Source organism: Metopolophium dirhodum, chromosome 2 (genome assembly GCF_019925205.1).
Source record: "Metopolophium dirhodum isolate CAU chromosome 2, ASM1992520v1, whole genome shotgun sequence".
Lineage (NCBI taxonomy): Eukaryota > Metazoa > Arthropoda > Insecta > Hemiptera > Aphididae > Metopolophium > Metopolophium dirhodum.
Window position 1 is genome coordinate 14,265,226 of NC_083561.1, and position 27,161 is coordinate 14,292,386.

A 27,161-nucleotide genomic window follows, 5' to 3' on the forward strand; every position below is an offset into this window, starting at 1 on the left:
TCAAAACTTAAATCATTTTTTGTATTAGGAAATAAGCTAAAAATGAAAAATGTATATTATTGTATTTATATTGATTAGGACAAAAGTTATTTCTTTTGTCAGGTCATTCTACTACACCTTGTATATATTTTGTTTTGTTTTTATTTTATTTAAATTAATATCAAATAATATTAGGTATACTATTATAATTATAAATAAAAACTAAAAACTTCGAAATTTTGAACAAGAGCTCTGAATTAATTACATTTCATAACGTAAAATAACATCCTCGATCCGTTAAAAATAATTTATAAAAGTGTTTTGACAATGATGTTGCGATCACGAATAACAAACGATGATTCAATTACTATTTACTGTGGATTAAAGTCGATATGTTGATTCAGCGTGTTATGTTATTTTTAATTATACCTATTGCTTGTAGGTAAATTAGTTGTAAAAAAATATTATTTTGTTATTATGCATTATTTCAGTTTAATCACTTGATGTTAGCATTATTTGTTTAAAAGTTGTGTTGGCACCTTTTAATGTCTGCATTTTTCATACAGGCCCAGGTGAGTAAATAAATTATAAAAACTGAATATACTTGGAAAACCAAACACTCACTGGTAATGATACCAAAATTTAAAATAAGATAAGATAACTATGTAAATAACTAAAAAACAAAAATGTATAACATTAAATGCAACACTGTAATTCAGCTAAGCAAATAATCATAATCAATTAATGTTGATATAAGTATAATTGTAGACTATTGACCTAGCAGCTGTTGAAGCCTTTATACTCAATAAAAAAAAGAAAAATTGAATATCTTAAAATAGATTATATTAAGACAAAAAATGAGAAGTTATAAAATGTAATTATAATATATTAATATAATATTAAATGGTCATATCCGTTCGAACCACAACTACCTAATATATACGATTTTGGTTGATGTATTTAAAAGCTGTGTATGTTTTGATGTAAACCATAGAATATAATAATAATATAAAGTACCTACGCATGCATGGCCATCATCTACAATTATTGTTATTGTATCTGAGTATAAGTATTGGGTTGCTACGTTTTTCTGAGAATGTTGGAAATCATCTTTGAATGGTATTCCAAATATAAAAGTATTTTTTTTCACATAGTATTTATATAATACAAAAAATATATGTATTAAAAAGAACGCTACTTTTCATCATCGAAGTGTACTAACAAATAACTTTGTCTAACAATTCACGTCTATTTTAAGTCGTTTTTCATACTTTTATACTGTTTATAATGTTTGTTTGATTCGATTTTTTTACTTGATCTACTCAATGCACATATTTTTTTGTATTATCAAACGCCAGTATTATATTTCATATCACCAATGAAAAACAAAATCAATTTATTAAAGTTATCGAGAATTGTTACCATACCTATATTATAATAATAATAATAATAGCAGCTGTGTTATTAGTTAATAGTTATCAACAAAGTATTTAATTTTATGGGAATTGAATACCTACACGTAGTTTTAGATTCTGAAAACCAAGTGAGTAATATTGTGTTGCTTTTAGAACGAGATGTTTTATTTTTTTATATTAGTGATTTTTTTTGTCTGTTATCACATTTTTGATTAGAGATTTTCATAAATTTTTAGTTTTCATTATATTGAAATTTTTTATTATATAGCGTTTTAAAGTAAATTTACAAACGAGATAATTTGTTTGAGAAAATTAAATGGAAGTGCTTTTATTAGATTTACACCATGTATTATTTTACTTCATTATATAAATATTATTAATATTATAAGGTATTAATTGTAACCGTGATTTAACTAATTAATTATAGTTAACATCATAGTAATTAACATGGGATAAAACATATTACAATACATACAAAATTATAAACAATAATTGGTAGAACCACACTGTATTGACTGTTGAGTGACAATTTATTCAAGCATTGTAATTTGAAACCCTCGTTTTCTTAGAAATATTTTGTAAAATAACTGTTGTCTGATGGCTATATAATTATTTAATTTAGCATTAAATTGAACACTCAAAACTGTTTGAGGAAATTGCAAGGAAAAGTTTTAACAAGTAGGTAGTTATGTGGTGCGTCAAAATTAACTCGTCAGGTAATAGGAATAAAAAGAGCAATAAAATGAAGCAACAATAATAATAAATTATAGCTGTTTAAAATATAATATGACGCACTATCATGTGCGGCGGCGAAATGGGAAAAAGTTTACAGAAACTCATTAGCGGCGCACATTGCCGTAGTTGTTGACTGTATCGTGTTAGAGAACTGAAATATTTTTTTTTACGAAAATATACCTGTCTTTTGTCCATTGTACCGATAGAACTATTGTGCCGATCACACACAAGAAATTTGAAAACATAATATTTGAACTTTTTATGAAGTTTATTTGAGATTCGTCATCCCACTTATTCAAATGCTGACTCTTATAATCCCGCCAAAATTGATTTTTAAATGTAAACTGATCAGTGATTATAAACCATGTAACTGAAAACAATAAACGAAAAAAGTGTGATGCTACATCTTCAACTTGTACAACGGACAAAATTTAGCATTTTAGCGAAAATTATTACTTGTCGACCGCAGATAAGTGACATGTGCGCACATTTCCGTGATAGATCATAATATTAAGCCCTCCTGCAAAAGTGTCATTTTTAAGGAGCTGTGTTTAGGCAATTATTTCGTTCCTGCGATTACTGATCGTCTTTGTGTAGTAAATGATCATTAGTGTGTATAATCCCCTACCATAGCCGTAGGTATCACCCGCGACCCGCATCAATTTACAATTCATTGTTATTTCTTATCTGATTTATGGTCACACGCACGCACATGCACAAGTCGTTAAAATCATTAGATCAAAATATTCAAAACCAATTTATGGACATGAAATAGTCGTCGCACTGACAAAAATTATGGTACTTCTAGAGGTTTGATTTAAAAAATGTAAAGATGTTTGTGTTGGTTTACATTTGCATCGGTCGGAGCACTTTTTCGATTTTGTTGACGAGAATAAATATTTTACATTTTATAAATTTATTATATAAATTTTTAATATTGTATATATTCAAAAATATCTAAAATATAAAAAATATGCTCCGACCGATGCAAAGTAGACTTGTTGACCAATTAAAACATTTTTTACATACAGACGATTTTTTAAATCGAACCAATAGAAGTACTTTAATTTTTGTCAGTCGCTAAGGTCGTTTTGCTGAAAAATTAATAGGATTTGCAGGGGCCTTAACTTTTTACACTACAACAGTCGCACACTATAACTGATACGCAAAATATATAACACGCATGCATGAGCTTAGAAAGTTGCCTATATAGAACTCCTGAACTCCTTAAAAAACAGTCGGTTATGAATTCCCATAATATTAAAAATGTTTTAGATTCTGAGTGAAACGATGAATGTATTGATTTTACAATGATGTGTGTTTTTTTTTTTATTTTTTTTTTTATTTTTGTGTCTGTGTACACGATAAGTAGTCGAAATAATGCTTCGATTTTCGACTTCAGTATCTTGTTCGATGGGAAAGTGAATATCGTTGGTGCATTGGGGAGGTCAAAATTTTAATTTCCCAGTAGTTTTCAAAAGCGATGTGAAAAACAAAAGAAAAATTAAGGAAAAACGGGAATTTTTACGCAAAATCGATTTTTAACAAAATCGATTTTGGTTATTGGTGTAACTCTAAAACAAATGACCGTAGATGCATGAAATTTTCACTGGTTGTTTATATTTGCATTTTCTATACACAATACAATTTTGAAAATAATTTGACTTTTTTTGAACTGTTTACGGACATTGTCAGTTTTCAGTTTTTTTAAATTTTTTTTCTATAAATATCAATAAAATTTTATTTGTTGGATAAAAAAGCTTGAAAATTTAATAGAAGGCTCCTAGGTTATTGTTTCAAAGGCAGATGAAAAAATTAAAAATCCTTAGTCACAGTTTTTTTTATACACGTTTAAAGTTCAAATCTTGAAAAAATACGGAAAAATCACGAAAATTTGCAAATTATTTTGAGTTAGAAATTCATAAAAAATTTTCTTTTTAAATCTAAGATTTTAAAATCTAATACAAGATTCCTCATAAGTTTGTCTAACTTTATCAAAAAAAAAATTTCTACAAGAAAGTCAAATTAAATTTTTATGAGCGTTTTAAATTCATATTTTTACAACATTAGATATTCACTCGATTTCTCATGTACCGATTTCCTTATTTTCTTGTAATTCAAAAACGAATAACTGTAGATACATGAAAATTTCACTGAATGTTTATATTAGCATTTCCTATACACCATACAATTTTGAAAATATTTTGACACTTTTTGAGCTGTTTACGGGCATTTTCAGTTTTCAATTTTTTTAGTTTTTTTTTCTATAAATATCAATAAAGTTTTATCTGTTGGGCCAAAAAGTGTAAAAATTTAATACAAGACTCCTGATATATTTTTACAATAGCAGTTGCAAAATATTGAAAATACATAGGCACAGTTTTTTTTTATAAGCATTTAAAGATCAAATTTGGACAGAATTTATCAAATTTATAATTTAATAATTATTTTGTAGTTAAAAATTTATAAAATTTTCAACTTTTATAGCTAAGGATTGAAAATTGAAAACAAGGCTCCACGTAAATAGGTTATTTATAAATTACTTTATTCACAATAATATCATCAAATATACTTGGTAAAATCATAGGCTGACTGACCGTTTTCGCTCAGAATCGTTTTTCTTATACAATGATATTATATCATTGAATTCAAATTTAACACCATCCATTACAGTGACCCACTTGTAACCTACTGTACAGCAGAGCGACATCCACTTATCCACCTTTTTTAAACTGTATTTAGGTAGCTATTTTTTTCAATTTAATTAGTTGTTATTATTATAATAATATTTCATAAGTTCATCTACTGTTTCAGTTTTTAACTTCAATTTGGCTCTTAGCTGTATACTTCGTGATGATATGCATTTTTCAGTGTGATTATCATTAGGTATTTCATAAGTTCTCGTGATAGATATATATTTAGCATAGCCACGATTTGCTCCCCCTCGGCTTAGACGTGAGATTAGTACGCCGTATTTAAATTAGCACCTAAGTAATTTATATCATTTTTGGAAAAAAACAGGCTTCAGCATGGGCAGGGCCCAGTTTTTTCATTGAAATTGCGCTACTTATAATAATAAGTGTTATAACGGAGAGCGTACTAAAACTGTCGACGTAAAATATTCCTCTAGTTAGTAATTTTTCTTTTACCAAGACACTGGGCAATTGGATTGAACACATTACCGTCGGTATCGAATATACGATGAGGAGATTTTCCACGGGAGCTCCAGTGCTCCACATATCAAATCTTTTATGAATTTGTCAACGGCAAGAAAATATTTTATTATATTTTCGTCCGGAACAAGCTTATAATGAATATTATATTCGTTTGCAAATGAAAATCATGCTAAAATATCTGCGACCTCTGCGTGTGAAAGAGGACCGTGGACGGTGATCGTCGACTGGTGGCGTTTTTCCGATGACAGAATAATATGTACCTGCATAGTGCATACCCGTGTATTGTTGTAGTAAACGAAGACGTATCGAATTCGTTCCGATCGGTTCGTTTGCCTCTGAAACCACCATAATATTTTAATGGACGCACTCTCGCGGGTTGAACACGTCAGCAAATAGAATATTATGATAAAAATGATCAAATATTAATTATTGTTATAATATGACATGTAACAAACGCGGGGGATGACAAAATTTAAATCATTACGAAAGAAATTATTATAAGTTAATTTATAATAATAAATGAACAATTAGTTCAGGTCAATAAATATAGGCATATGTTTCGCGTGTACGGTGCACCACTCACCCAGGCCCTCGCACAAACAATATTATCGTTTAAATGAATTGTTTGAACTCATATAATATAAATATAATATTACGTCTATTACGCACCTATTGGTAGTAATAATTACTCAATTTGTTTACAATTACGTAACAGTGCAGTTTTAATTGATGTTAATATAACACTAAAGTTACAATCAAAGTGCACCAATAGTACCAATATAGTGCATGGTGCGTGTACTAATTATTGCTATACTGTCTCGATGATGTGTGAAACGTTCATGTTAATTTAGTTATTATAATATAATATAATAGTAAGAGTACCTACTTCAAAATGAGCATATTATGCTCATGTTTTTGTGAAACACAAAATCGACGAGTTAATTGAAATAGTTTTTTTTATGAAATGCGTACTTTTATAGTATTACTATGTAATTTTCTCTCAAGTATTCCTCAGGCGTAGGAAAAATCATGAAAACCGGAAAATTAACAATGCACTGTTGGTGAAAATTTTTTATGATCCCAAAAAATAATATCGAATTATCCAGCCACAGATTAATAGTCGTTGAAAAATCTTCGACGCCTAATACCTGACCCCAAGGTAAGAATTTCCGAAAATTTCACTTTTTATACCGGCAATATATTATACGATATGTGTTCATAATAATACGATGTGATACATTGGTACAACAAATTGGCAATTTTCTTTTTGTCGGAAGACTCGCAGAAAACACTGCTATGACGGAAACGATAACAATTAAAATAATATGCACGTAGGGGCGGGTGGGTTTGGAGGGGGGGCGGTCGGCGATTCCTTGGAAAACGGTCGGCGACCGTCGCGGGCCTTAACGCGGCGGACCAATGAGGGTGCGATGTCGCGCGGGTGGCGGCCGCGAGGGGGTCGGTGCGCGTCGGCGGCGGCGACGTCGGCGGTTCGGGCGCGATCGCGGAAAAACGCTCACTGCCCGCACACACGCACACGTGTTTTCCCGCCGGCCAGTGCTCGACCCGGTGGCGTGCTCGTTGCATTCGCGTCGTCGTCCGTCACATTCCGTCGTCGTCGTCGTCGTCGTCGTCGTCGTCGGCAGCCCCACATTACACCTCTGCAACGGCCCCGACCCCACACAACCGAAAATAGCCCGTCCCCAGTAATCGTATGTCACATAAATTATCGCCATAATTACAAAAATATTGCGATATACGCCCGACGTTGCAAAATTATTATACACTTATTACCGTCTATAATACGCAATTTATTATAATATTATAAATTGTACGGCGGCAACAACGATTATAGCGCGCGGTTTCCACGCGTATAGATTACGCGGACACTATTTTTTTCAAAATTTTTGCAGTCCGAAACGGTAACCTCGAACGCGACTTCACGGACAGTACAGACACATCTCGTCGTCGACGCGGCGTTATCGCTCCAATTTTGGGTGAGTTATCGTGCTTTTAATTACCTAATTGAACCTACAACTTGATTTCACTTGAGTAACGCGCATGCGCTAGGACGGGAATGACTTGTTTATTTCATAATCCAAAAAAATTAAAACTATGATCAAGCAATATTTTTTTTGAAAATTGTAGACCCCAAACGGTTGGAGAAAAAACCTGAATTTTTCAATGAAAACATTTAAAAAAAAATATAGTTCATCTGTGTATAGTATATATGTATTATTATATTATGTAGGTATAATACCTACATTGATTATTGTTTGCATATAAATTCATGCAGGATTTAATACAGATTTAAGTTATTTAAACAGTGTTTTTTTCAAAATTTGGTTCTTACAACTGTATTAATTATTAACATGATATAAGTTACAACTATTAACAAAATATATAATAACAGTATGTAATCATTCAAATCTAATCGACCAGCGAATGGGATACAGTATATTATCGAAATATTATGTACGTATTTAGTATTTAGTATTTACCCAAGTGTTTTATTTAATTAATTAAATAATAAAAATAAATAAATATGTTTTCTAACACATATTAATATTATAAAACTATTTTACACTTTATATAGACATATTATTTAAATGTTTCATTATATTATACCAATTAAAATATGTATGTGTTAAAAATACTATAATTATAAAAGTGTATACTTAAGGAAAATAAGCAGGTATTTTATTCGTATAATATATTTTAGAATATGCATGCTTTATTCGTTAAAATAAAGCTTGCTATTCAAATGGTTTTCTTTTTATTTATAAACTCGATTTTTCATCGTTATTTAATTAATGAGTTTTTTTTTTATATTTAAATACGGGCCGAGCACAATATGAGAGACATACAGTGTTAATACATATTTTATAACGATATAACGTTACATGGAAAAACACTCATAATTTACGGAAAAAATGTATTAATTTAGTTAACTAGGTAGGTATAAAAACAACTGAGAAATTAGGGATATTTATTGGTCGATTAAATCTTTCTTAAAATTATATTTATAATATTTAAATATAAACTATGATTTGTAAGTTTCAAAAAAATAAGGTGAAATACGTAGTTAATAAAAATTATAATACAATGTTTTTATTTTTGGATCTATATTTAAATATATTCAATAAAATAAACTAATTATTATTATTATGTTGTTCATACTGTTTGTATTAGTTTACATATTATTATAAATTATAAAAATATAGCTAGAAAGATTTATTTTTAAAAAATAATTTAGTACCAAAACTTGAACATACATTTTTAGTTTGAACAAAATATTATACTATACAGATATTTTGAAATTTCAACTAGATAAATAAATGTATACTAAGTATTTCAACGTTTAGCATAAAATAATAATATTATTCAGTGTTTTGGTAATGAATTAACCCTTATAAATTACGATTAGCTTCTCGTGAATCTCTAAAATTAAATAATTAATAAAACGGCAATTATCGCTAAATAAACATCTGACACAATGAATTTACATAATAATATGTACGGCTTCATTAAATATTAAAGTTTAGTTTGTTGAGTCACGTAATCCACAATAGCATTTAACACAATTAGTTTTGTCAATAATTAGACTGTTCTTAATCTGATGAAATTTAATGGATATTAAATTTGTTTTCGTTACCTATATGTTACCACTTTTTTCTATTGTAAAAAAAAAAGTAAAAATTAAATTAAATTGCGTATCATTTTAATTTTGTTTCAAATACCAAGGGAACTTTTTATTCATTTTGAACACTAAATCCTTGAATTGTGATACTCAAAGTACTTGAAACTGGCGACTTTTAAATGTAATAAAGTTATAGGATCATAAAAATACAAGTTTTTTTCTTTCTTTTATGTATATAGTCATAACATTTCATTCAAGCATTGTGTTTCTACGTACAAACAATATCACTATATAACTTCGGAAATATTATGAGATGAATTTGTACAATTGTGACCTTTTCAAACAAAAAGATTACAGTGGTAAGTTGGTGGGTAGAAACAGAGGGGCTAACAGGTATCTTTATCGTACAAAACAAAGTATTGTTGAAAAGTTGAACCACTCCAAATAAACTACAAAGTTCGACGTACACGAAAATCGGTACTGAAATTCATTTGACCCTACAAATGCGTATTTTTCCCAGGAATTTTTTGCTTACAAAATATTATATATTTTTTTTAATAAAACTTAGTAGATTCATTGCACTGTATCCTTTCAATATAAATAATATGATAGCTTTAGTGTTTTAGAATAATAATTGTATAGAAAACTTTACCTGATTTCCAATAAAAACATAAGTATATAATGAAATGTAATACATAGCAGGAATATGAAAATGTAATATTTATTTAACACAGTTATCATTCGTTTTTTTTATGAATATAACATATTATAATTTAGAATTAGGTATATAAATTGTATTTATAACCATCTTATCGCAGCCAATCATAATAAACAATTAATTTGTAAACAATTTAACGTGAATTAAAAAAATTGCCTACGCTTGATATTTGTTATTGTTATACTTATAATTATAATAGTTTGTATGAAAGATTTTTTTTATGAACGGAACAGTTGGTCATACTTTATAATATTTAACAAATTATTTTCTTTAAACCTTGTGAATATTTTTACTCATTATGACATGTCAAGAAATACAGTCAGGTTCCGTTATTTTTATTACCATTACAATGTTTTATGGGCTTTTAAAATATGCTGCCGTGACAGCAAATTACCTATTAAAATGTGTTTTTAATTTAGTTTAAAAATATGACTTAAAAGTTAAAATAAACAGAAAAAAACTTTGATTTCTTTATTTAATTTAGATGACATTTAGGTTAATATAAATATTTATTATCACCATTAAGACCTTCACACTTTATTGCTAACTATATATTTTAATAAAATTATAAATGAGCAAATTTCCTGAAAAAAAAGTAAATAGTTATAAATTACTAACACGATTTATAATATGTAATATTCAAAGTTGAAATACAAACTATAATCTACGTAGTATACAAAATTAACGGCGTGATAATTTAGTGACCTTTTTTTACAATTTATTAATACACCACAATACAAAATTGGACACAATAAGTGATATGGCACTATTAAATTCTTTGTTAAGATTTGCAACAGATATAAAACTATACTTTTTAATTTAATGATTCATTCTTCATATTAGTTTTTACTATAACTTATAAGACGTACTTGGCATTAAGTTATAAATATTGTGATAAAAATAAACATGTATATGGAGAAATCAGGAAACAGATGATATTCCGTTTAGATAGTGTATATTAATATTATTAGAAATTAAATAATCATATTATTATATCATAATAATCATAATAATCATATCATATTATTGTTTTATTTTGAGAGCTAGATAAATAAAATGAAATAAAATAAAAATTGATGTTTTGAATATTTGTAATACAAGTTTTACAAAAAGATTTTTTGAACCTATAATTTATTATTTTATTAAATTCAGTACAGCTAAGATTGCTAAACTGTTGATCAGAAAGCTTAGAATGTGGTGGTCACATAATATATTATATTATAGCCAATGAAAGAAAGTTTACTGAAGTACAAAATATATATTTTTGAATTTATTAATTTTTGAATTTTAAAAAGTCATAATATTATTTTGTATTCAGATGAAAGGATATGATTTGTTACATATTGCAAACAGACAGAATACGATAAATTGAAATTAAATTATATGAAAAAAAATCCGAAGTTAAAGATGCATGTAAATATTTGTTTTGTTCGGTCGTGTACCTAAGCTGATCAAATTGCGAGGTATGGATACTTCTTATTTCTTCCTATTGTATATGTTTACCGTAGTGAAATGATTTAGTTTAAATACAATAATTCGTATTAATGTAAATATTGTATTATTTTCGTGTTTACAAATTACTTATAACAACGTTGAAATTTAGTTAGGTATTTCCATAGAAATATGATTAAAGCAATAACAAGCGATGTATATAGGTAATACATGCCACCGGCATATTTAATAATTACAATATAGCCTGATTGTTTCGATGCCGTCTGAGCGGTTTTAAACTCAAAGGAAACCAATTGTATTCCTACTATACTACGATGTGCTCCTTTTTATATAGTATAATGAATAACAATAACCACGTTGCTAATAAGAGATTTAGCAAAGGAAGATAACATTCCTCAATAATATTTACAGCTCATACAAATAATTTGTACAAATGATAATATTATTCTCTATTATAGGTGGGCTAGCTATTTCTTTCCACGTATTGTATAATACACAATCTGAGATAAAATAGAAACCGTTGGATGCAGTGGCACCCACCCATGTGCATTTTTTTATATACCTTTTACATGACTGGACTTTGAACGTTTTTCCACACTTAAGGCACCCGGTGCCAATGTAATTTTGTCCACAAAAATACGATCAACGGGAATAATAATCCTGTAAAATCAAAAATGTTGATGATTTTTTTTTTAATAATAGAGGGTAATATTCTACAGGCCATATGATTTTAAATATTTTAATCTCAAACTTATAATATTATGTCTTTAAAAATAATTCAATATTAAGCTTTTAAAAAAAATTATAAAATACAATTATTTGAAATAAAATAAAAAATCAGAGTTCAACGCGGCCCGTAGGAAGTCTTCTTCCTTCAGATAAAAAATAGTTAAAATCCGACAATTCTACAAGACATGAGAATTAATCCTATGAATATTTTTTTTCGATATAATACACCATATGAACCTCTTCAAAATAGGTATCGGGCAGTAGATTAGTGGAAAAGTGTTATAATTAAGGTGGCAACTATAATAAACAATTTAAATTGAAAATTGTACAGAATTGTCGAAAATTTGAATAACCAGCACCGGGCCTTTATGTTTGAAAACGTGTATAAGAAATTTAATTGGACGGTAAAAGTTAAACGCAGTATACAAATTTTGTTATATTATAAAAATGATTTGATGAACCCCCCCCCCCCCCCCCCCCCCCACCCATATACCGAATTCCTGTGAACGCCACTGAATGGGTGCGCAATTTATTTGGTTCGGTTTTCTCGCTGAGTGAAACACGTGGCTGTAATAATGGTAAATGATAATCACCTGTTCAGAATAAAATGTAATAATGTAATATGGTGTTATAAATTCCCTACATGTTCTATGACTGTTATAAAGTATTGATAAAAAACGTAGAAACATTTTACTGTTTTTCGTTACAACAAAAGTAGACCTAATACCTATGTAGGTAGTTACATTTTAAATCTATTACTATTAATTCTTATTTCTTCAATTTAATTTATTTTTAATTTCATATTCCAAAAGAAAATATTTTTTTAAGAATTTAAATGTTTAAAAATCGAATTCCAAACGAGTAGTTATAAGTATTAAAAGTTTAGATATTATAGAGAGTGGTGTGACACAGTTAGTAGTAGCCTATAAAATAATAACCCGCTAATCTCTTTAATCACGCTTCGCTCATCCAAACTTTAAATACTTAAAACTAATAAAATCGTTCAAAATTTGATTTTCCTTATATTAAATTCACAGAATAATATTCTGAAAAATAATATATTTTTTTAAACGCTCATACTTGACGACGATGACTGATGAGTGTTTACTGTTAACAGGAATCACTGTCTACATTATTATATATTTAAAAGAATATGATGCTGTTATAATATATTATTTTATACTAATATAAAGTCTGTTGAATATTACAATATATCGACACTAAACTTAAGTGTTTTAAGGATATTTATTTTTGAAAACCAGATATGGTTTTTAAAAACAACGTTCTTTTCAAAATGTATATACAATAATGCCTTGAGACATTGTTTTAGCTATTTTATTATTTTATATGCAGCATATTTCATATTATTAACGACCCGAGATAAATAAAAAAAAAACCCTGTATTACAATGATAAAAAATATCAATTTGCTATATATTTTATGATACGTATAATAATATTATAACAATATTATATGTAATATGTTTGGTAGGTACCTATCTGGTTATTTTTATAAATGCAAATTTGCAGTACATAATATCTAATATCACATAGGTATTTATATTTATTATATTATATAGGATTACTATATGTGTGTGGACTTTAACGATGGTTTTAGCGATTTTGATTAAGTTTTTTTTTTCTAAATGCTTGTTCTAAAGTAAAGCATATTTTACGATTGTCTAATACACGTTTGAAAATTTAAACAAATAATTAACGATACAATACATAAAATATATACAAGCAAGTCTCTATTTTTAAAAAAAAATTCGTACTAAACGTTTTATTTATAATGATATAATACAGTGACGAAGAGGCCCAAAGGCCTCCAAAGGCCTTTTAACCTTAACATAAACATTTGAATAACAAAAAAAAATTCACTTCATAATTTACAGTTAAAAAAGTATTGAAATTTTGTAAACTAGAAGTTTGTACAGGAGATTTTTTAAGTAGTGCCAACAAAGAATCTCAAGAATTTGAAAATATGGTCTTAACGTATATTAGAAATTACCAAAAATCATAATTTGAATAAATTCATTATTTAATGATACAAATATGGAGTGCTATATCTGCTTGTTGAATCACGCCGTATATCTATCCTGCAAAGTTCACTCAACATCTATATGCGTCTTGAGGAAAATAATTTATTTTAAGAACGAATACAACATTAAAATATTATTATGTTTTAGTTGAACGAATTTAGACGAATTGTTTTTTGCCGACAGTAGCTCTGTGGTCCGATTACATGGGAACGATTTCGATCGTTTTTCTCTTATTAAAACAATATATTATTATTATAACCGAACGATCGATTTAATTATATTCATCAAGACGCACGTTTATAATAATTGCAAACCAATAATAACAATGGAGAGGGAAAGTTTAATTAATAATGCAATCTGATCAGCGGGACAGAATAGGAATACGTACAAAATAATCATAGCCAATGCATTTTGAATTCAATTTTCAACCACCGGAACTGACAAAGACCGTTTTTTTCTTCTTTTGTGTTAGCAGTCTTTTTGACTTTGGATAACCATCAGCGGCCTGATCGCGGGTAGACGTTTTTTTTATTTACCAGTCACTCGTGCTGAACTCGTTCAGTTATTTACCTTTTGATCGTTAAACGAAATATAATACAATGTGCAATTATATGTTTGAAATTCGCAGATTAGTATTATTATTACGTTTTCATGCGGAATTATTAAAAAAAAAAAATGAATGATTGTTTAAAACAAATACAATTATTAGTAATACATCATTTTATTTTATAATTAATCGTGATACAATAAAATACTACTATATGTATTTCATTTATTTAATACTTTTTTTTACAATATTATGTAATATTAAAATATTAATATCAACTGGGCAATATAATATAGGTTATTTACAGGAAAAGTAGATAAATAATTATAGTAAAAATACACAAATAAATTCAATTAGAATTAAGTTAATGAAACTAAAAAAGAAATAGAATAATTTCAATTAATATAAATTGACAAAATGCAATTAATGCGATAGTAATAATTATACAATATAATATCTTAGTACCTGCATCATACGTCATCCAATATTTTGGATTTAAGATATTTTCATATCAGATTTGACCATTATATTACATATTTTTTAAGTTATATATGAATATAATAGTTATTATTTGAATACTGGAAATAACAATGACCCTATGCATATTATTATCAATTATTTATCATTGTATATTATAATAAATGAACACCAATAATTATTGAGAACTCGACACCTCAAATACAAGCATTTGCAGAGTAATATATAATATTTATGTTTTATGATTAATTTAAGAATGAAATCGAAGTTCAATATTTATTAATATTCTATGATTCAATGATAATAATTAATATCATTATATTATAGGGTGTAGGCAATAAATATTAAACAGTGCAGTTTAAATAAATAACGAATCTGTATTCTATACATCATTGAAACTAAAACACGTTCGGGTGTCCACGGAGCAATGTCCAAATCAAAAAAGCCAAAATAATTGAGCACGCATATGTAAAAAAAAACCCGTTTATATTATTTTCATCTACATAAAATATTTCCATTATCATTAATATTTTTGTGTGATTATTTCCACGTTTTTGCAGAAACCATTACCTATATAAATAATAATAATACGTATTAATGGAGTTTTGACTAAAAAACTTTTTTTTTATATCATTTAATAATATATTATAGTACTTACCTATATAGTGTTTAAAATACTATAGTACTATGATACGCGTATACCGGATGATCCATTCAACGTAAGACACTATCATTATTTAAAAAAATTATTAATGTTTTTGAAAATATATTTCTTTAATCAAATATTGTTTCCAAAAAATATAGATTTTACTATTTTTTATCGTTATCATTTTAAATAATTTTTTTTTAATCTAATTATGTTCTTTTTTAATGAAAACATGCATTTGTTTCCAAAGCAGGTTTTTGGAGTGCTTTTATGTCTAAGCATTTTGGATGAGTAGTCTACGAGTTATAAGTATTAAATGTTTATACTATGAGTGAAGTGGAGTGGTACTCCTGTACTCCACAAAATGTAAGTCCACTACAACTGCGCTCGTCTAAAATTCAAATAAGTACTTATAACTAATAAACTACTTATCTGAAATTAGATATTTTTAAAACAAAATACACCGATTAATTTTCTGATTAGGAATATGAAATTGAAAACGTATGTTGTCATTAAAAAGAATAACAAACTTAAAAAAATTAGAACGGTAGTAAATACATCATTGTTGCAAATGTTATTCACAAAAATGTCGTAATGACTTAATATTATGTAAAAGAAATATCTTTAAAAACGTGAATGTTTTTTGTTAAGTAATTAGTGTTATACGCGATAAATGAATCACTCCGTGTAATGTTTTTGTTTTTCTCGCGTCGCACGTCTCGATGACACCCCACAGTAGCCGCGTTAACACGCGTTTTGTGTTACAACCATTACACTTTCGTTTATTATTATTATTATTATTATTGTTATGCACGTGTTTGTTTCCATCACCCTCCCGGTCCCCGCGGTGGTGTCTTGCGGCCGATGATGAATGCTTTTTCATCATCAGCAGAAGCAGTAGCAGTAGTAGAAGTCGCGTCAGTCGTATATATAACTCGTATATTATATATTTTGCAGACCAAGCTTCTCCTTGAGCGCGTATCGACGAGATATACCGATGGTAGGGGGTGTAAGTGAGAGGGAGGGGAGGCGTAAACGAAAACAACGTCGCGGTCGTCACTCGGGCGGCACATTCGACGGGGGTGCGGAGTCGCGATAATATAGCCGCCGTTGTACATTCGGCTCACGTACGAGACGAAACGCGCAACCCTCGTTTTCGCATAATCGGAAAAAAAATACCTCCACGCGGTCGTTACGACTTCTATAGGTACGACACAACGCTTCCACCATTGTCATCGTTTAGTTTTTTCTTCTTTTTCTTTTTTATTTATTATTTGTATCTCTTGTCTTGCAGTCTAACGCGTACTTTTCCCACCACCTCTTCCTCTCGTTCACCGACTTTGATTACCCCATGCAAACCAGTTGTATTTGAGGTCGTCATGTTGTTTCCATGACCAAACGGTATATTAATACCATGCATATTATCGAAGTAGGTATATGGGACAGTCAAAGTCAACCCACCCCTCCCACCCTTCGACCATCAACACTGTCCACCAGAATGTCAAGTCGGCGAAAGTTTCACGTACGCCTCGGAACGAGCGAAAAAAGTTCTGACGCGGATTCCCAAACGACCCTTTGCACGGAACCCGAACACATGACCGGATTTCGCAAATAGTTTGTACTGGGGTCTATAAATACGTGTCGGAGAGTGGTCGACAATAGAATACGAGTATAATTTTCCAACGAAGCCGAGCAGCCCCTTGTTGAGTACGGTTTTATTACTGGTCAGACCCCCGTAGCAGACTCTTTTCGATATACTTTTTCCTTCTAAACGACACGCGTAACGACCGACGACAACAATAAAATAAAATGATAAAAAAATCAACAACAATAGTTGTAAACCTTAGGTAAAAGTGTGGACATATAATAATATTGTGTGTTTGTGTGTGTGTGAGAGATTGTATTAAAGTTGATCTTCGGTATGAAATTTAATGTAGTTTTAAATGCGTCGATATAGTGTTTGAAACTAAATAAGTATGGTTACCAATATTCTCAATCATTCCCGCCACGTCAGGTAAAACCATTAACAATTTAATGTCACAAGTGACTCTGAATTTAATTTTAATTCTTATGAAATCAGTTTTTGTTTATAAAATGTATACTTACCTTTATTTTAATTTATATGGTATGACGTGTTATGGTATGTAGTGGTTTAAGTAAACAAAATATAGGGCGGCGTTGTGTGTATGCAATATTGCTACACTGAAGCAAATTTTCTAGAAAAAAATTAGCATAATAATTGCGGTAGGAGACATGCAAAACAGTAAATCAATATTTAAAAGCTAACAAATAAACAAGAAATAATTGTACATCTAACTAAATATAAAATACTTTAAAATATATTCTATTTTAAAGAAGCATAATAAAGTCAATTGTTTAATAATTAGAAAACTGGTTTTCGCTATTGCCGTAAAACTTAGTATAATATTATTATTATGTATCTAAATACAAATAAATTCAATAGCTAAACAAGATGTATGCCACACATTTCAAAATTAATTTTCAACACATTGTCAGTATTTTTATTTTAGTTTTTAATTTATAGTTCATACTATTTTCATAATAAATTATAAACGTAACTATATTATTTATGTCTTAGCGATCAAGCATCATATTATGAAGAATGCAAACATATTTTTTTGGTTACTTGTTTGAATTGATTTTATTACTTAACATTATAAATAACTTCAGAAACATTTTGTATGGAATCGATTCCCTCGAGGAAAATAGGAAATAATAATTAATTTAAGTATCTTACTGTGTACATATTATATACAACATAGTATAATATTATATGACATTCCAATTGAAGTATTTAATTTATTAAAAGGATCAACACATGCAGACTGTTGGTATAGGTTATGTTAGGTTAGTGATTCGTATGTAATATATGAATCGGTTAATATTTTATAATTGTTGAGAATATAATTCATTTTTTTTTAGTTATTGGAAGCTTGAAGTTGTCAACAATTATTAAAATGCAACATCATACTATTATTATAATAGAAAATAGTTGTAAAAACAATGATTCTAAATCAATAATAACAAAAGTGGCAACTTTTTTTATATAGCTATAATATTATTGTTCTTGTTCATGATTTCCATCTGCACGGCGTACCTATGTATGGTATTAATAACATTATTAGGACTATTGGGCTTATCAAAGTTCTAAGTCTCTGTGGTGGAATGAAGATTAACGTAGCAGCAGAGTAATCCAACAACATTTTTTAACAGGTATTTCACGCTTTGGAATAATTAAAATTAATTTCTCTAAAACAGTTTCCACTGCACGGCCGCGGGTGACATCCAAGTGTTACTTAAGACCCTCCAAAAAATTACTGTCGTCATTGCTGGTGAAACCTAGGGTGGGTTACATTTGCGTCGTCTGATCTTTTGAGTCTTGACGTAATTAAAACTTTCGCAATTAAAACTTTAAAACAATTTTCGCTTTATGAGGATATCGTCCCGTTGTTTGTTTTATTTTCCGCATAATACATTTTTTTATTCATCCTTCCGTTTATTTTTATTTTTATTATATTTTTTTGTTCTCATCTCATGCTTCACTTCCACTACCACGCAACAAGTCTAAACCAGAAAATCTCGTCGCAAAAATATTTTATCAATTATTTGGCACCCTCGGGGGTCGAACACATTTTTTGAGTGTGTGTATTGTTATTGTTGTCCTATAAGCACGTCCTCCTTACACATCGACCGCCACACTCCATGTCACATTCGTGCCGATGAGGTATCATGGATCATCATATTTTTACATAAAAATAACTAAAAAAAAATCGACCTATTTGTTATTCTACTTGAAGAAAATATCCATTCCAATGAGTTTTATACGATCTGACGTCGGTTTACCGGGACCCATTGTTTACATTAAATCTCACAATATTTTATATGAATAAACGCCCTATTTCGTGTTCCAGCAATGACGTTTTACTAAAAATATAATATTATAACAGAGGTGTTTTTGGTTGTATGCGTGAATACTTGCGTAGTTATTATAATTCAAAACTATATGAACAGCGTACGGTCAAGTTACCTTACTTGACACATTTTCAAATACTAATTTGTATTATATTTATTAATTTTAATAAGAATATAATATATATATATAACCTGTATCGATTATTGATGCACATTCTATAAATGCAATAAAAAGTGGGTGGGATAGGTACATAAACACGAGTAACACGAGTTTATGAACAATTTGAAGCTTCTTTAGTTGCACTCAGCTTAGGATTAAAATGTTAAAATATGCAATTTAATAAAAATACCACGACACCGCTTTATTTTTAGTTTTTGACGAGAATTTCCGGGAGTAGTCTATGAGTGGCAGGATATTTAGTGGTGTTCTAGTCTAGAAAAAATAGTGCAGCTTCATCCTAAATTGGTTTAATTCCAAGTTTTTTGTGAAGTGTTTTGTTAGAAACAACGAGTTAATTGTTCTATGAAAATGAGTGTGACGTTTTAAAATACATAGAATCTATTTGAGTTCGATTTTTAGTCGACCACCATAGTTAGATACCTTATTTCTTATATTAGTTGAGAGTGTCTATTGTCTAATAAATTTAAAATTTAGTTAATTTGTCGGTAAATTTTGTTTTTAGTATACCAATATTACGATTGTTGAAAAATAATGTTTTGGTTTAATATGATTATATATATATAGGTACTTCCGATTAATGTCTTATTAAGGTTAAAAATATAAATATTTAACAAGAATTAAGCTAATCGATGTATGAAATCGAATAACATTTTTTTACTACTAATCGGTGCAAATACATAATATACCTATCAATATTTTCTATTTTTGTTTTGTTGTTATTTATTGTTGGTCTTGTATAATAAAAGTTTCATATTATGGACGTATAAAAATAACTGAATTATTTCAGACGTGATTAATGTCATGTCACGTCGTACTATTTATTTGAAAAAATAACCACTTATCGACTTTGTTCGTGCCGTGTATACATATTATAATATAAACGCGTGTTATTTTTGGTCACAGCGGCACGTGTTGGTTTACCGTTTAATTATTGTGTTTGCGCACAGCTAGGCAGCGATTTTTCCCGAACCCATCTGGTTGATTCAAATTTACTGGAAAATACACCCAACTCGACATGCGACGCAGTAACGTCTGAGTGTCTATATAGGTTAGGTTGGGTGTCAATTTCGGCATGACTAACGTGCTCATTACCATCCAGCCCACTCGCTTTGTCACCGTATATAATATTTTAACCTAACTTTACCTGACTTGAAACACAAGTGTGCACCGAAAACCTAAATATCTTAAATATAAATGTGAAAATGAAAACCTTTGAGGCCTATGTTCTCGGAAACTACTGAACCGATCGTTATGATTTTTTTTTTAAATTGAAGAACTCATCGCGGAAAAGGTTTATGGCATTTGATAGATTCTCTAACTTAATAAACAAAGGAGTTATCAATTATTAGAAATAATGGCCTGTTACGTAATAATAAATAATAATAATAAATCAGTATTATTCTCAACTCCTATAACCCATAGCAACCATTAATAAACAACAATTTCTATCGTAAATCTCAAAATTCCTGTTTAAGAACCTACCAGGAGTGATCAATTCCCTTTTTAAATTAGTCTACGATACTCACAAAGAATGTGGATTTCTATTGGTGAAATAATTTTCGAAATCGGTTCAGTAGTTCCAGAGATTACCCTCAACAATGGTAACTAACAACTCCTATTTAGTATAGACTAGCTGATCCCGCGCGTGCACTCCGTTGCCCGTTAAATGTATCAACTCTATATGACTCAAACTATGTTCAATTCGTTATTTAATATTCGGTGTATAGTATTCAAAATTTATCTTAACTTTTCCGTTTCCCGGAATAAAAATTCTGATACGCAACAGTACATTATCAGGTAGGCAATCTACCTGCGGTAGATCCCGGACCCCGTGCTGTTTTACGTAAGTGTGTGATTTAACTCTAAAGTATCACTCTAAGTTATACCAAGTTTGTCGTTTTTACTTAATATAATCAATTTATACAAAATCCTATACTAACCTAATCATACTAAAATCCGATGAATGAAATAAAAAACAAATTTAACCCTTTGTAAATATTTACCTATATTCTTACCAGAGGCCTAATCTACCAACTAACTATATAAATACACAGACTATAACTATACAGACTAAACTCTGGAACTACTTATCAGATCTTATATGTATATTGACAAAAGACAATAAAACAAATCAACTAATATGCCCGATTAACCAATAACAAACAATATATTATACATAGGTGGATTTTCCTAAAATTTTCTTTTATATAAATCTTCTCCGTGAAATACTCTATCGTTTAAAAAAAAAAAAATCAAGACATTTATAGTATATACAAGAAGATCATCTGATAAGTAGTTTCAGAGTTTAGTCTGTATAGTTATAGTCTGTGTATTTATATAATTAGATATTTATTAATGTTTGTGGGTAGATTGGACCTCTGGGTAGAAGATAGGTTAATATTTACATAGGGTTAAATTTTTTTTATTATTATTCATCGGATTTTAGTACGGTTAGGTTAGAATAGGATTTTGTATTAATTATTTAATATAATCCACTGTAGGTGGAATTAAGTAAAATCGACAAACTTGGTATGACTTTAATACTTCAGAGTTATACACTATAATCAAACACTTACGCACAAACAGCACGGGGTCCGCGATATACCGCAGGTAATAGATTGCCTACATGATAATGTACTGCTGTGAACCAGAATTTTTATTTCAGGCAACGAAAAAGTTAAGATAAATTTTGAACACCATATACCGAATATTAAATAACGAATTGAACATAGTTTGAGTCATATAGAGTTGATACATTTAACGGGCAACGAAGTATTCGGGATCAGCTAGTATATATATATATATTTGTTGGCTCTGGTCAATGACCTTAGTGATCGTACTAGAGACAGCAATGCATGGATAGATGTCATACATGACGGTTTTATCCAATTCGTAGTCCGAGCTTCCTGGTTTTCTAATTTACCTTACCTAACCTAATATGTATGGATGCACGGGAGATGGTAAATTCTCAAACGAAGCATAGCAAATAAATAAACAAAATAATGATTGTAGTAGTATACTACGTATGTTATAGTTCCTCTGTGAGTCAACAATTTCATAAGGTCTTTCATAAAGTATATCAGAGCCAGGCCTTAGCTACGCACGTATTTTAGGACTCCGCGTCACACATAATGACTAACATAGGTACCTAAACCTCTATAATTCTGTATTGAAAAATAATATCATATAATAGAGTAGGTCATGATTAGAGGGAAACAGTTAGAGTAAGACTTTATAATACGAAGAAAATTTCACAAGTGCACGATATTATTTATAAAAGTAATAATTATACTTTTTAATAATATCATGTTAAAAATAATCAATTATAAATATTATTTATTTATCATAACAGTGTATGCAACACGGTGTTAATAGTTATATTTTATTATTAACGAATTGTCTCATAAGTTAAACTCATATATTAGAATATTCAATATAATCAAATTATAAAAACATAAATTATGCTTATAAATTCTATATATAATTTTATGTATATATTGTTGGATAGTAATGGGGTTATACATATTATACTTGTAACTAAAACATCGGAAGTATTTTCAAAAAAAGAAATATTGAAAAACAAAAGGCTCAGAAAAATTATTTATTGCAGTGCTCCGCAAAACCTAGGACCAGCCCTGTAATTAATAATATAGTGTACTATTATTATACTTTATTTTGGTTATGAACGCCTTTATTGTGGATATTATCCCAGGTTAATCTACGAAGTAAATAATTAAAACTCAATATATCAAGTTCAGTACACTGTTATAATTCCAATTCTATTAATTTGAAAAGCAATTAAAAAAAACAAACATATCGTGTTATCAGTCTTAGATAATCTAGTAGTACCTGTTGTAGGTAGGAGAGAATTTATTTGTGTAAGAGGTTACAAACTATCTAATGTTTGTCTCTAAAGGACCGTAATTTTAGACGTTTTCTTATACGTCTTAATAGGACGACTATAATAGTACCCGTTGTAATTCCATGTAGGAAACTCAGAACTCTGATGGTTTACCTATAATATGTCTCGTGCATGAACATAGATTCCATTATTGCGCTCACACGTTCTTATTTTCAATTTAAATATGTAAGACAAAACAATATGTATAATAAGTCATTATGATGATCCAATTGTAAGAGACGTTAAGATAAGTTACACGTTTGTTATAATACACTAAAACCTCATTTAATTATTTATTACACATATTTATAATGTAACACATGCTTAAACAATAGATATCTAGGTACTATTCATAATAAAGAGCAGAGTAACACAACCTTTTGTAGTTGGTGAGACAATTTACACATTTATATAAACACAGAGGGCCACCAAAATAAAAAAAATATTATTATTCATATTTCATTTAATAACAAACATATTATTTAACGCACTAGTTGTAACATTATTAATTCTGTCCCATCCCATATTCCATAATCTTCTTCAAACTACTGTCTTAACTCTACATTCTACAATCATCCGTCTTATGTGCATTGCCAATACCGACTCTTCTTTCTCTCTTTCAAATATTCTTAGTTTCCGTTATGCATTTAACTCGTGTACTATAATATTCATATCTAATGAGTTATGAGTTCATCCCGTATTGTAATAATAAAATAAATGAAAATAAAAATATTAATTATTATGATTAGGTTAGTTCAGGGTGGACTGACTAATGACTAGGGTGGTGGGTGAGTGATCCCTGCCTGGGCCTGACGAAAATTTGGGCCGATAACTTATAAACATTTAATTATTGTTGTATTAATAAACTAGTATTGGGTACCAGTCCACCCCTGAGTTAGTTAGATTATTCAGACTTTGGAATTTAGATAATTAATCTGATGTTTTCGATCATTTCTTTTTTCATCGTCGAATTCGCAATTTGTATTTTGTCTTATGGTAAAAATAAAACCACAATTTAATGTATTTATAACTATTGCACACGAGTATACTATTCTGGACGACCGATTATTGATTACAGTTTACTTTGATATTTTAGAGATTTCTCGCGATAGTGACCTGCAGCATCCATGACGTAGAGGGCTTTATAGAGGTACCTATCATTATGCGTCTGACCTCACTGAACAATTAATGAACGATTATAATAATATATTTTTAATATTTATTTGAAATATCTATTCTGTAAATAATATTTTTTTTTACAATGAGCGTATGAATAGTGGTATATGGTACGGATTACAATTGTTAGTGGCTCATAAAAAGAAGCCACTCTGCAGGCACCCAGCAGAATATATAATAATATTATGTACCTATATGTTAAATACATATTAGGTATCATAAGATACGCACTGTATTCGAATTATTACTTAGGTACATACGAAACCTATCGCGCTATACTTAACAAAACCACAATACCGAAGCTATACTTATAGCTACAATAATATAATCGTCGCTCGCACTGCAGCTGATATTAGTATAATAATTATATACGGATATCCCCATCAGACAAATTACACGTTCGTCGCGCAGATAACTGTAAGTATTAGTTCTCCGTCTGAATATTATAATAATAATTATTATTATTACCGTTGACACGTCGTATATAGGTATAACGTCATATGTGTCGCACACGACGATATGAGAGGGATTACACACATCTCTGCAGCGTCGTTCATTATTAAAACTCAGAATATTACGTGTGTGTGTGTGTGTGTGTGTGTGTGTGTGTGTGTGTGTGTGTGTGTGTGTGTGTGTGTGTGTATCTGCATAACGAGGGTGCGGATTCGATGGAAGAGGAGTATGTTGGTCGGATGTGGTGACGTGACGTGTGGCAACTCGCGAGCGCGGACAGGAAATATGTTTGAAGCGCGCGCGCGACCCTCTCTCGATGACGCTCCGTTGCCGTCGTCATCGTATCCTACAGCAAAACCGCCGTCGACAACAGCCACCGACGACGATACAATATATATCGTGGCACACAAGGAAGAGGAGGAGGATACACGTGGGTAAGTAATGGATTCGAAACCTCAACCCGCCGCACGACTACCAATAATATTATGTAGGTATACGAGAGAACGTACACGAGTATAATACGACGACGACAGCCATACAGCCGGTGTATATAGCGAAATCCGGCTGAATCGTACATAGTATATACATCACGCGATCATATTATTCGTGTATTATAATAATATATAGGTATGTATAATAATCCGGGACGGATTAGCAAAACATTTTTTTCCCACTATCCCCGCACTGCCCCGCCGACCATACCGTAATAATATTGTAATATGCACACACACACATACAAACACACACTCACACATACACGTGAGCACGCACGCACCCACGTGTATGCATATAGTGCGTTCATCAATCATCGTCGAAAACGCTTTTTTCGTCAAACCTTTTTTTCCCAATTTTTTTTGTCGTTTACTTTTTTCACCGAATCACCTGGCCCCTGTACATCACCATCCGAAGTATCCCTAAAAATCTCTCGGTCGACGATATACATACCTATACTCTCACCACCTCCGCAGCCATCGCTTGTCATTCACCACGAGACTGCTGCAATCCTCCTGTATATATCTACTCGTTGTACAGGGTGTGCCATAAAAATAGTCGGGTTTTAAAAACCGAACTTAAAAAATTGATCGAATTAAATTTGTATTGTACCCATACAAACACTGTAGTAACAAAATATACATCTGATGTATAGAACACGACATCGTCCACGTGGCGGCCATCTCCATGCGGATACACTCGGCAGGACATTTTTCTGAAGTTTTGAACACTCGATCAACCTAGTCATCTCGTGTGGACACTGATTGACTGATTGATGGTTTGAAAAAGAAGTGGCTCTACTTCTGACGCACTTGGACCTGCAAGACATCATGATGACAACTAAAATTGCATTGCCGATGCACCAGATAGGTCTGCTAACACAAGGGTCACAGGCACATCCCTCTACCCCCAGCCATCGACGAGTTACACACGATGCAAATCCATCCATGTATTATAGCACACATGTGTATACGAAACTCGTGTATAATATTATTGAACTCCCCCGTGAACACGACCTATACGTCCGTAGAAAAAAAAATACCACTGTAGGAGATACCATTGATGTTATATATTATTATTATATTTCGTGTTAAAGGCTCTCTATGTAACCGATAGTCATGATAATATAATACACGGTTTTGCAGGTCGATGGTTTTTGGTTGTTCGAATATAATACGAGTTTGTGCATATTGTGTGCTGCGCGTCCGTATACTATAATGATGTTTTCGTCGGATATGGTATTTAATTTTTAATACTATTTTATTATAGTGCATATCATGTATTACTATTCGATATATTTTAATAGTATATTGATGATAATTTAATACGTGTAATTCGTACGTATATAATATTACTCACCATAATGTTTAGGAATTTTCGGAAATGTGGTTCATGTCAAAAAAGTTAGGGCGCAAGGTTTAAACTATTCAATTCGAACAAGTTAATCATCAATTTGTACCATGTGGTAAC

At 29.9% G+C, this 27,161-nt stretch overlaps 1 protein-coding gene across 2 annotated transcripts in view; it reads left to right on the forward strand.

Moving 5' to 3' along the window:
* Positions 1–6,845: 6,845 nt before the first annotated feature.
* LOC132939839 (lachesin) overlaps positions 6,846–27,161 on the forward strand; it is a 197,684-nt gene continuing 177,368 nt past the window's right edge. Inside the window, exon 1 of one of the 2 annotated variants that reach the window (XM_061007236.1) lies at positions 6,846–7,302. The gene's annotated coding sequence lies outside the window, so the exon portion shown is untranslated. The remainder of the gene's footprint in view (positions 7,303–27,161) is intronic. The other variant, XM_061007235.1, reaches the window with a different exon arrangement.